A 13,941-nucleotide genomic window follows, 5' to 3' on the forward strand; every position below is an offset into this window, starting at 1 on the left:
TTTACCGAAGAGAAAGTATTTGTTTCTATAATTGCTTTACTGGTTCCAGAAAATGTTCTTTGTCTTGGTGAGTAATTTGAGTCCAGTTAAAAGTTAGAGATTATAAAAATCCATTAATTACATTTGGGATTTTATAATCATTATCTTAGAAATTAAAAGGAAATCTAACAAGTGTCTGATTTTGCTTGTGATCCTCTTTACTGCTCCACAAGAACATTGTGGTATAGTTTTTTCCAACAGTTGCAAGATAGAAAACTCTAGCTTAGATTTTGAGTGTGAATCTCATTGCATCCAGGTCCAGCGGGAGCACACAGATTTCAAGTCAGAAAACTCTTGTTAATCATGTGGTTTTCTTACTAAATGTAGGACTGTGAGCATTTAAGTGCTTTGTGCCTTAAGCTCCTTATGCGTTAATGTATGAGGATGGACGAGAGCCAGGAAAGACTCTTTCAGTCCAACATTTTGTCTGTATTATTTGCAAAACTGACACTCTCCCTGTGAGAAAAAATAACAAAAACAAACAAAAACAAAACAAAACAAAAAAACTCATAAAGGCTGTGCTCCTAGGTGTATAAGAAAATAAGTCTGATATCACCATTTCTTATTGAAGGTTTATAGAGAAATTCTAAAAAATAGAGATATTTGGGTGGAGGAGAAGTTGGTTCTAAGGAAATACAAAAGGTTTCAATCCATCCATCCCTTCTGGAACAGAAGCCTTGAAGTGCCTGGACTTACCAGAAAGAGATTTGCTCCTCAGGTTTGAGAGGTGCCCTCTCTGCCTAGAAATAGCACAAACAAAGGAAATCCAGAAGTAAAGAGCATGGTCTCCAGAACCCAAATTCCCAGTTTTGTCATCCCCAAGCTACCACTTGCTAACTGAGCAATCCTGGACAAATAACTCAACCTCAGTTTTGTCACTTGTGCGTTCTCCATGGTGCTTATCACCCTTGTCACAGATTTTGTCCTGGTTTAACTTTTCAAGGGCGTATGGGAAGTAAAGATTCCTTAAAGATAAAGATAGGATCTTTCTGTGTGTCTAAATGCAGATGTGTTTCCTGTTAAGACAATGCAAGTACTGACTCTTGAGAATAAGAAGTGGGTGGATTGCTGGCACTCCCCTTAATAATTTGAGGTCTCACTAAGCTTGGCGTTTATGGGAGAAACAAACCTGTGTGCATAGCATCTACCTGGCCCATCTGGACCTGTCCCTCATCAGAAAGGGGAAGGGGGGAGACAAGGGAAGTTGATGTGAACATGAGTTCTCGTGGTTATTGTACCACTAGAAATGGCGTCCTTTGTCCTTAACCCAGAACTCCCTGTTTCCTGTCGGTAGCTATAAAACTGTGGCAGATACAAGTAAATGGCTGGAAAGTTAAAATCTGCAAATTTTCATAGCTCCTGACATTCTAAAAGGAGATGAAATACAACTCAATGCATCAGATTATTTTGGAGGTTATGTTTCTAAAGTTTGTTGAGTAAAATAAAAAATAACCTTGGTCAAAAAAGAGAAATATAACTTCATTTCTCAAAGGCATCTTCTCTCAAGAGACTTCCAATGCTACACATATATATCCTTATTTTCAAAGGGATTTTAAGAATAAACATAAATTTAACATATAGCTAGAACTGTATTTTCATTATCCCCATGTCAAAGCCTCTAATTTTAAACCTGGAGACTTACCTTGAAACATTTGTTCCACTATTTGCCAGTCAGTTTTCTGGGTTTAAGGAATTTATTTAACCTCCACAAGGAAGACTTCTCTGGGGTCAAAGAGTACATGTTAGTTTACTTTTCTATAGCTAAATTGAATGTATTTTACAAGCCCCTTTCCATGCAATGCTAAAAAGTGAAAACAAAACAACACTCCATTAATTCTTTGCTTCCTTTGATCTTCAGTGTACCTGTGCACTGAAGACCATACAGTGGGGCTCTGGGAGAGATGGCCCTCAGCTGTCAGCCTCAACTACGTGGTACCCGGCACTGGGCGGATAACGGGGAGGGGGAATGCAGGTTTTACATGGCTGAAAATTGTGCAATTGGTGGTAGACAGGGAAGTCTCTAAACCAGCATAATACAAAATTTTGGACAGAAAATTAGGTACAGCAGTGAATATTTACTGAGAATGAGAAAAATACATCACAGTGTTTTACAACTGTAGATATTTTGTTGTTGCTAGGATAAGAACAGGATAATTTCTTTTTAAACCTGAGATATCATTGGTTTACAATATTATATATGGTTTAGAGACACAGGAACTTTCCCCTTCAGGTGTTGTTGCAACACCAGCACCGCCAACACAGTACCCAAAGTCCTCCACCATAGTCCATTGTCCTCCCTCCTCATTTTACAGCTGCAAAAACATTGATTGACTCCATAACTATCAGCAATGCCAGAGAATTAATCACTCACCTTTATAATCCTGTTTTGTCTGTAGTGTTGATTGGATTTTAATCTTGCCTTCAAATTATAAGAAGCTTTTCATCTAATTATTAGGAAACTATTAGATCATTTATGCTTCCCTCTTGAGTTTTATTATTTGTTATTGATAGGATCATAAAATATGATTCCAAATAAAGACAAACTACTATTTATACCACTACTACAGGTTTGTGAGCAAATAGTAAAGAAGTTCTGAGCAATTCTACAATGTGATTCTTATATATCCATCTTCATGTATGACACTTATATTTATAAACACTGCAGCACTGAATACTTTCTTATAATTACAACCTGACAGAGATGACCAGGAAGTTTTCATAGAATATCTGCTTTTCAGCCTGAATTTGGGGTATGTTAGAGGGATACCAGAGGCATTGAAGATGTTCCCAATGGTGAAAACTAGAACAATCTGAGCAAAAATTTAATAAAGTGCTACTGGCTTAAACCCACAGTGTGAAGTAATAATAATAAAAAAAAAATACATGAGCTCATGCTGATATAAATAAATTATTAATTAATAAACAGGGGAGAAGAGAGAAACCCTCAGGCAGAACTTCTAGTAATTTATGTAGTTACTTTTCCCTCAGAAATGTAAAACATGACTCTTAACATCTAGAATGGGCTGTGTGTAGAACTTCCTGCCAAAAGTACAGTCTAGAATAGGGAAAGAAGGAGAATAGCTTTGCAGTAGAGAAATCTGGAAAGCTTTACCTCAGTCAGGTAATTAAGGTAAGTATCAGCAGTGATAAGTCATCTGAGCACAAGTATTCTGACATGATATGATGAAAATTGCATTTCCCTCTGTGGTCTTTCTGTGTCTAACTCTTACCTAATCATGAGAAAATCATCAAAGCAGTTGAGAGACATTCTACAAATGGTCTGACTAGTGCTCTTTTAACCTGTTATGATCACTGAAAACAAGAAAAATAGAGGACAGGGATAGCATAGCTTAGCATATCTAGGAACAATCTAAGAGACATGATCACTAAAAGGAATAAATACTGGATGGAATCCAGAGACAAAAACTTAGGTGAGAACTAAGAAAAGGCCAGGGAAATAAAGGTTTGATGCATAATAATACATCAAATACTGGCTCATCAATGACAACAATAATAGTGTGTGTTTGAGGGAGTCCTGTGGAAACCCTCTGTGCTATCTTCCCAATTCTTCTGTAAATCTGAAACAGTTCTAAATGAAATATACTGAAAGGGGATAAAAAGTATCTTTTGGTTTTGAATATTTCAAACTTTTTTCTCACCCTCTAACACTAACCGTGTATTTGTTATATCAGGTAACCTCTGACACTCCACATTTAACTGATTCTATCTGTTGAGAAAGTGCAATAGGAAAATGATTCCTGGAAGCCATCCATTCTCAGGATGTTAGCAATAACATATTTGAGAAAGACTTAAGATATTTGAGAATAACCCACTAAATTCCAATCTAAGTATAGGCCCTCCCCTGTTGCCTTTGCCAAATGCCTTAAATGCCTACCGCCGTACGGATGGCTGCTTTCGTGAGCAGAAGAGAAGATGTCAGCATGGAAGAGGCATTGCTCATAACAGATTGCAGTGAAAATACATGGTTTCTTTGAGTTTTAAAAAGTGGATGACAAGCCCAACTTCTGGAAATGTCACAGTATAATATAGAAAATGAAAGTGTCTTTCAAAGACCATTATGCTTTCTAGCTAGACAAATTATTTTTAGAAATAAAATACAGTGAGAAGATACTGTAGGGTGACCAAAAGCAGGCAGAAATTAGTGGGTATGTGATGCTTCAAGGGGAAAGAGATGGGGCAAGCTCCAGCTCTGTCCAGAGTTAGTCTCCTGAACAGTGCCACAGCATAGTAATCACAGAAACAAGGATGTTGCAATGAACTCAACAGTCAGAGAGAGGGAGGGTCAAATCAAAAACAACTAGGAGGTAAGAAAAGAAAAATCAGAAAAGGGGGAGCCATAATGTAAGGGGGAAAAGGATGTTCTGAACAAACTCTACAGATAGAAAGTTTGTAGACTCCACCCCCACCCCAGACACCGGAACTACAAATCCCAGCATCACCAAAGGGAAGCGAGCTGGGACCTGAGGGTGGAGTTAAGTAGTGATCTCCGGGCATATAGAGTTCTCTTGGCCTCGCGACTCACAGCTTGTTTCTTGGCTTTTTGTGTTTTTCAGTGTGATGTTGGGGTTCTGGGTCAGTGGAACTGGTAGGACACATTAACCAACTTATTTCTTTTTCCCTTAGTTACTCATTTCCCTTTCTCTTGTTATTCCTTTTGTGTGTGCCTGTAGTTGAATCTCAGCACATGCATGAGGGTGAGGTCCCACAGTCAGGCAGTTGAGTAATATTTCATTGTGTATATGTACCATATATTTTTAATCCAATCTTTCACTTTTGGGCATTTGGGCTGTTTCTATGTTCCAATTGTGAGTAAAGCAGCAATAAACATGGGGGTGTAGGTATCTTTTTGATTCAGTGTTTTTGGGTCTTTTGGGTAGATACCTAGGAGTGGGATTGCTGGGTCATAGGGAAGCTCCATGTTTAGCAGTTTGAGGAACCTCCAAACAGTTTTCCATAATGGTTGTACTAGTTTGCATTCCCACCAGCAATGCAGGAGAGTTCCTTTTTCTCCACATCCTCACCAATATTTGTTGTTGCTTGTTGTTCTACGATGTGCCATTCTCACTGGGGTGAGGTGGTGTCTCATTGTGGTTTTAATTTGCATCGCCCTTATTATAAGTGATGTCGAACATTTCTTCATATGCTTGTTGGCCATCTGCATTTCTTCTTTGGAGAAGTGTCTTTTTAGCTCTCCTGACCATTTTTTGATGGGGTTGTTTATTTCTGTTGAGTTTCATCAGTTCTTTGTATATCTTTGTGATCAATCCTTTGTTTTGTGTGAGAAAACTTTTTTCCCAATCAGTGGGCTGTCTGTTTGTCTTTTGTAATGTCTCTTTGCTGTACAGAAGCTCTTTAACTTGATGTAGTCCCATCTATTTATCCTTGCCTTCACAATCATTGCATTGGGTGTTGTATCTTTATAGATGTTGCTGAAGTGTATGTCATGTAGTGTTTGGCCCATCTTTGTTTTCAAGTATTTTATGGTTTCTGTTCTTATGCCTAGGTCTTTAATCTATTTCCAGTTGATTTTTTTTTTTTATCAGTCAGAAATAATAAATTCCTGTGGTGTCTTATTGTCCCTAAGTCATTTGCCATAAAATAACCTATTAGAGATGAAAAATTTACTAGATAATAAAAATATATGGGGGAAATTATTCCCAGTTTTATATATAAAATTCTATCCTGTTTCACTTTTCAGACTAGTTTCCTATGTATAAGGAAAATAATACCCTGTAAAGCTCATTAAGGGATTCCACTAGAAAACAGTGCAATCACATTTCTTAGCAAGATTCTGATATATATATATATAGTAAGGACTCAATAATATTAAGTGAATTGATTTGCACAATCATCCTTTTTTATGAACTCAGAGAGAATACATGCAGGAAAACATTGATCAAAAATATAATTTAACAATGGCCAATAACATAATTATTTCCGCAAGTTCTGACCTGAGTAAATCAGCTGTCTCATGAGAATATCGAGTCACCACCCCTTTGAAACTTAATGACTACTTAAACCAACATAATACAACCTGATTCATAAAATTGACCTCAAAACCCATAAGACAGATGTTTTCTCTCCTAATGAGAGGTTGTAAGTCCTGCTGATTGGAATAGACATCTAAGTGTCAGAGCTCAGATGAAATCCCATCTATTCAGATTCAAAATCTTTGAGCTTTTCCTCTATTCCAGAACTTTTCCATCCACTAAACAGAGTGAGCTATTTCCAACCCTCCCCCAGCAATTCCAAGGAGACCATTTGCTTTTAAGTTCTTTTTGGCATTTCACTCATGGGAGTTTTGCCCCTTTTCTAATTTGTTTTGTAACAGAATGACCTAGTGTATTCTTTTCACTGGATCTGAACTACAGACTGAAAGAAAGTTGCCAATGTGTATTGGGAGGGGATGTATGAGCACCTAAAGAAGAGAAAATATTGCAATTTAAATGTGTGTGGTACTTCTATGGGCAGGATAGAACCAAGAAAATGGTTTTCATTTATCTTCCTTTTAATCAAAGCCTACATTTGAGGAGACTCTGAGGCCCATCTGTCAAGGCAGTGGGCTCAGGGTTCTGCTATCAGCAGATATAATCTATAATAGAGCAGACTCTACTGTCTACCTCTTTTCCTGAAATGGCGAAAATTCATCTTTTAAAGACACATCTTACGTTTAGCTCTTGAATAGATGAAATGTTGTATATAGTGAGTCTGCTATCGATTTTATCAGATTTCCTATTTTGCCAGCATTTCTTTCATGTGTTCAATATTATATAATAACTAAAGCATTAGTTAATAGCATGAATTTGCATAAAAAATAGACTGCCTGGAAACTGTATGCTATGTGTAGTGTTTAATAGCATAAGAAATATTTTCTGTGTTATAGGTGAGAAGTCAAAATTATTTTCTATTACCATTACTTCATTGAGTTGTAATGTTTTGATCAACTTGTTATGACACTGCAATTTTGAGTAAATTTTAATAAGTTCAAGTATCTTCTATTATTTTATGGAATAATGTACTTTGTTTATATAATGCTTTGTTGAGTCATAATTTTGAAATCAAATTCAGAAGTGAGTATCATTATTTAAGAACATCATAAACATTCATGATTAAGTCATGTAGCATTACACCCTGAAATCCTGGCATCAAACTTCAAAGTTAAATATTACTAACATCTTTGCTGGAGAAAACAATGTAAATTGTCTGACTCATGTCTTGCTGTCACAGGGAAAATATGCATCCAAAATAAATGTTTAATAATTCATACTTGAAAATCAACAATGACATAAAGAATGTGGCAAGTGTGTCTAAATTTTATTATGGTACAAATGTATTCTTTGGTTAGGATTACTTAGAAAAGGTTAAACGGATACTTAGCCATTGTAACCTAAATATAAAATAGCTTTTTGATAGAGATGTAATTCACAAAGATTTAAGTATTAATCAATGCAGCTGTATTAGGAAGAGGAACAACATTTGGCTTACAATTTTATTGTAAACCAAATTATCAATAAAACAATATTTTATTTACAAGTTGTATTGACAAATTCAAATTCTGTAATGTCTCTGTCCATATTATCAGCATTGTTTTTAGACTTTGGAGTTAAGAAAACCATTGCATGTGACCGACATCACTTATGGGCTTTCCCATGTGTTTCCTGCTGTTCCATGGCACCCTATGGGCAGATAGGATGTTTTCTCTAGTCTGTGGGCAACTCCACAGAGTTTGAACCCCACCTGAGAACTACCTTTTGATCTAAGAAAATCAGAAAAAAAAAGTTTTATTCATAAATCCTGGCACCTCAGGGCTTTTCTGATGCCCATTCAAAAATCCAGCTTTGAATACTTGTGGTTAGATAATAAACTCTTTTCTCTGATAACACATAGGTCTTTTCAGTCCTCTTCACCTTTTCTCTGCATCTCCCCATATTTGAATCCCTCAGAAAAATGTAGAGAAGATGAGTAATAATGAAATGGCCCAGGGAAAGGGCTTACTAATATATTTTTATTCATATTATTTTCCTTGCTACATATGTGTAAATAATTCTTTATTCAGTGTTTTTTCTGCAAATATTGGTTTGAATTTCTACCAATTTTTGTAGTTAGTTATATACAAATAAAAGTATTTGTCATATTGCCGTGAACTTTCTAATATTAATAAAACAACGTTACACTGCTTGTCCTTAAACAAGCTTAAATATCCTTAAGCTTGTATGTGGGAACCAGACTGAATATGTCCACATCACCTTTACCTTTACAACTTAAGAATGAACATCGGAATGAAACATACAGAGAACTATGTTTCTTTGTATTTAGGTAACATTAACCTAAATATTCAGCTTTTTCTAATTTGTTTTTCTATTCTAATTTTTAAGGCCAATGTTATTATGCTTTTATTAGGAACTTTTTGGAAATTTTGATCATCTCTTTATTGTCTGACAAGTTGGAATCAACTTTTATAAAATTTCCATCACCTAGTTTTTATCATGTTTTAAAAATTTTGTTATATTATTTTATCAAGTTTATTCAAATTTTACTTTATTATATATCTATATCTATTTAAATGTGGCATTCATAAATAACATTAAATATTATTATTTATATTTGTCATTTATTATAACTATCAAGTTTACGTTATTATCATTCATATTTATTACAATGTAAAGTTTTATCTTTATGATTATATTATTTATTGTAATTGTAATTTTCCTAATCAATCTAAGCAAATGAACCACATTATTTTCTTCTTTATTCTAACTATTTAAAATATTAATATTTGTTACTCAATAAATATCATTAGACAAATATTTGAACATTTTCCAGTCCTAGGAATCTTTTATGTTATTATTACAAGTTCAATAGCAACTGCAGGAATGTTGAAATTAAAAAATAAAAATGTGGAAAAAAATAAATCCATACTATTTTGGATATTTTGTGTTTCTTAATTTTTTTTCAATGTAAGAATAATATTTACTTTCTATATACTATTGACATATATATAACATAAATTTAATTATATATAAATTAAAGGAAATTGAAAAGCTGAATAGTTTTACTATTCAAACATAATTCTTATTGATAGCTTTTACATCATCTCCCTTCCTCTATGGATATATTTTGCATTTAGTTTTCATGTATACCTGTGAATATATTGAATGAGTAAATGATTTCCAAAACCTAACATAATGTAGCAATGATTTAGAAAGTGAGTGACCATCATAATAGGTGACCAAAAGGATCATTTCATCTGAATATATTTAGTTACCAGTATGTAATGACAGCTCCTTTTTACAAATTCCGTAACCTCTCAATTCACCTTTTCAGCAGTGATTTTTAGACCCTGGTTTTAAGAGCTAAACTGAGGCATATTAAAACTTCTAAGAGTTTATTTGAACAAATTTTATTCCAATTGGCATCTCCCAACCAAAAATGATTAGGAGAACTACAAAGTTGGAAGATTGAGAAGAGATTTTAGAGAGAAGAGAGAAAAAGAAAAAAAATTGATTGACTATAGTTTTACATTTTATAGGCAGTTGTGATTGGTGATACTTAGTACTCAACTTTATAACCTTGAGATATTTTTAGGCTTAGCTTTTTGGTTTGTTTATGCAATGTTCAAACCAGTTCCATCTATTGGCTTACTATTTCATGATAAACAGTAAAAAATATGTTTTTGTTCAACTGATAGTAGTTGTGATTTTGGTATCTATAGGTTAATATGAGTGAGAAAGCAAATACCAAATAAATTTGATTATGCATATTAGCAAATTATGTCTATGTATGCATTTGTGTGTTTGTGTATCAGTATATACTTGAAAATGTTTATGTACACAGTCGTGCAGATTGAGTTCCAGACCCAAATCCCTCTTCACCTTGGTATCTTCTTCTTATCTGAACCCTATGAATGTCTCCCACATTATTGACTACTTTTTCAGAGGGAAAAATGTACCTGTCAGTCATCCTCAAAATATATAATCCCATGAAAATGAAGTCACTTTTGAAATGGTTCATTTTTCCACTATTATTCCACAAAGCTCACTTTCCTCATTCCCAAAAGCAGACATTTTGAAAATACGTTCTATTTATCTATCTTGCAAGATAAAAAAATGGTTTTAGTTCAAGGCAAAAGACTAAATGATGATTTGAAAAAAACTGTGAGCTGCCTTCTTCACCCAAATCTATGCACGCTATCCTGAAGAGGAAATTTGGTATTTTTGAGTACAGAAGAGATTTTTTTTTTTATCATGGAGATGTTTCAATGTCTTAAGTGCTCATTTGCAATCCAGTAAAATGTTTTCTTTTCCTTTAAATGTCAGGATGATGTTTTCATGATTAATGTAAAATCAAACTCACAGTTTATTCTTTATACCTCAAGTGACATTAGCAGGTGGGAGATGAACAATTATATGTGGTTATGCCTGCGGCTGAAGCAAAACACCTTTACTTTAGAATTTCAATGCTTATATAAATGGTAATATTTTTTAAAACATTTTCTGCTCCTAACATGTTTAAAGATGTAAATACTAAAGTGCCAAGAAGGCAAATATACTCACAGATTCATATCCAACAGAGAACAGCTATATTTAAATATGATTTATTACCAAAATAATCAGATTTATTTTAATTACCAAAATGACACCAGCAACCATAATAGATTTTATATTTTGTCATTCACGAGGTTTCCAAATTACAGTACTACCAGCGTTTGTTTTTCTCACAACCCTAGAGAGTATGTAGATTAAGTTATTGTCCTCATGAACATGGCACCACAGAGAAAATGACGCAGAGGGTCCAGGTAAACATCATATAGACAGTGCTAAACATAGGACTAAAATAAAAATAACTATATTCTCTGCCAAATCTTTGTTTAACTAGCATGTTACTCTAATTCCAATAATAGATAGACCTTTGTAATAGTACTTATAAACTAGTCTTAGTTCTGTAGTTGATAATCTATATGAAAGTAGATTGTGCATACTACTGCCAAGAAAATAATATCATACATTTCTCAAAGAATCAGTTAGATCTGGTTGAAGCAAAATATAGGTATTTATTTGGTATTCCATTTGGGTTGCATCCGGGGCATCACAGACCCAAGACATCCTTGAGTGTCTGCCTTGGTTGACCAGAGTGGACAGTGCTTAGGCTCCAGGAGGCAGGCTAGTGGCACAGGTAAGCTTTATAAGAATCAGGTTTTCAGTAAGAAGAGTTCTGATTGGCCAGGAGTTCTCAAGCTGTGATTGGTCAAGTCTCTTTCCTGGGCAGGGCTCTGTGGCATCCTTCTAGCTCTCTTCCAGAGCTGCCTGTGCCTGAATATGCCTGGATATTCTGGCAGCTGCCTTTGGCCTCAACATCTTCTGATTCTAGTTTGTTATCTAGACTCAAATAACTCCAAATGTTTTCAAACTTTTTTTTTAACGTATAATATTAATATTGATATAAATGATCATATTCTGCTTAGCAAGTTTGTACACCCCTGTTTATGGGCACTATGCCTTCAGTCTCAGACCCTCTGGCCTGAGCTAATGGCCTTAATCTTATCTGAGTTATCTTCAGGGTCGTTTTTTCCTGTTTCATTAAAAATAACACAAGCTTACAGATGGAGAAATATTATTGTCCTGATTTGTAGACCTTAGGCAGTACAGTAATTTTCTTCCATTATCATACGTATTTATATTATAATGATCCTGATCAATCAAGATATTATATATCTATCTATATATATAGACATTGGAATGATGGACAGGTAGGGGCAATTGAGATAGAGATGCTTAAGTTACCACTAAGAAGCAACTCTTAGTTTATGAAGACACTGGAAAATCGACATGCAAAAGGCAAGGGTAGATAAAACCTGGTTGTGTTGAGAGGTCCTAAATTATAGTGAACAGGTAACTCCAATAATATCCCTTGAAAAGAGCTTTAAATATAAGCACCGACTCTGAGGTAATGTGAGATGTTTATGAACCCTATATCGGTAATCTCAAAGTCTTCTACAGACTTTGGCTAGAATTGCCTCAACTCTCGTTCTAAGGAGTGGCACTCACCTCCCTGCAGACATACAACAGCCAGGAACTGTGTGCACTGTTGGCTGACAGGAGGGGCTGCCAGTCTCCAAAGTCAAGCCAAGAGGTTCACTACCTTAGCTATTTTGCTGCCAATTGAATTGTATGCTTAAATCATTATAATGTGGATTGCCACCTTCACGATAAAATGTGGTTATAGGCATTTGGTTTGAGACCTGTGAAATTTTCCTTTCCTGTGGATGTTAGCAATCTCGAGACTCAAACCTAACAAAAACCTCGATTTCTCTGTTCCCTCTAGTTCCAGCTGGCTGTATTCTTGCTGCTACATTCCCATCTCGATTATTCCTGGCTTCTGTTGAGGTGGTTGATTGTATCCATGGTTAATACCAACATAACATCTTATCCAAATGGTCATTCAGCCACACATTTAGTGCTTTCTTTTCAACATGCATTCTCACTGTTTTTGGTATTATGAATAGGCAGAAATTTGTTTTAATCTTCAATTTTTAACTTCATTTTGCTTACTGTTCAACATTTACTTCTTCAATTTATTGACATTTTTCTCTTTATCCATTTTACTATAAGCAGTCAGAGAAACCATAACACTCTTTCAACACTTCGCTTAGAAATTTCAACTAAATATCCAGTTGGCTACTTGCCATTTCTACCTTCCACAAAACACCAGGACAGGAAAACATTTGAGTGGGTCATCTTATATCAAGAATGATATTTATGCTACCATCCAATAACACATTCCTCTTATCCATCTGAGCACTCAGCAGAAAGGTCTTCACAGTCAATATTTCTACCCATTTTTTTTTGCATGATTTATCTCCTCTAATAAGTTGGAAGATCTCTCTATAGCTCTCCTCTTTCCTTCCTAAGCCCTTGCTATTATTCCCTTAACAGTTTATCATGCTTACTTTCTCTCACACATTCACAACTCTTTCAGCCTCCTCCACCTGGTGTGTAGATCCAAAGTCACTTTCACACTTGTAGGTTTTTGTTACAACAACACCCCACTTCTCAGTAGCAAAATTTTTCTTAGTCAGCTTAGGCTTAGATAACAATGTACAATATACTGGTAGATATAAATAACAATCACTTATAATGCTAATATAATATTATAAATGATAATTATAATGATAGTTTGACATAAATGTAGCATCATTGCTATGAAACTTTCTAGATATTATAAAGCTAAGTGTCTAATAGTCATTCAAACTAATAGAAAAAAATATTTAAAAATCATGCTTGCGGGCTCTCCCTGGTGGTGCAATGGACTAGAATGCAGCACTGCAAGCTGGCCATAGCTGCTCAGTGTAAGTTGGACCCCGGCCCCGGAGGTGACCCACATTGTACAGCAGACCTATCAGGTCTCGCCTGCTATTCCCTTTAGCAGTATACCTTGTCAGTCGGCCTGTTCTGCTCCCTACTCTGTCTCTGGCTTGTGGCCCTTGTACCTCTGGCTTGAACCCCAGTTCTGTATGCATAAATAAGTTAAAAAAAATCATGCTTCCTTTGACAACACATACAACTTACATTGCAACAACCCACATAAGACTAGCAAGACACAGACACAGGATGGCATGCACGTTCTCAAAGCATTCTAGTTCTATTTGGTAAAGCTTGTGCTCTTGGCAGTTACAAATTATTATAAAATTGAAAGGGATTCTGCTGAATGTTCAATGGTAGGTAATCAGCTTTACAGAAGGAAATTAGTATTTTTTTAATGTAAGCAAATTTTATATTTTAAAGGAATCTTTAAAGTTTCTACTTTAAGGAATAGGTGATAAAAGTGATTTATTTTTGGAATCCCTATTACTTTACTTTATTCTCATTAAGTGTATTCAAAAAT

Source organism: Condylura cristata, unplaced genomic scaffold (genome assembly GCF_000260355.1).
Source record: "Condylura cristata isolate star-nosed mole 26May11 unplaced genomic scaffold, ConCri1.0 scaffold00010, whole genome shotgun sequence".
Lineage (NCBI taxonomy): Eukaryota > Metazoa > Chordata > Mammalia > Eulipotyphla > Talpidae > Condylura > Condylura cristata.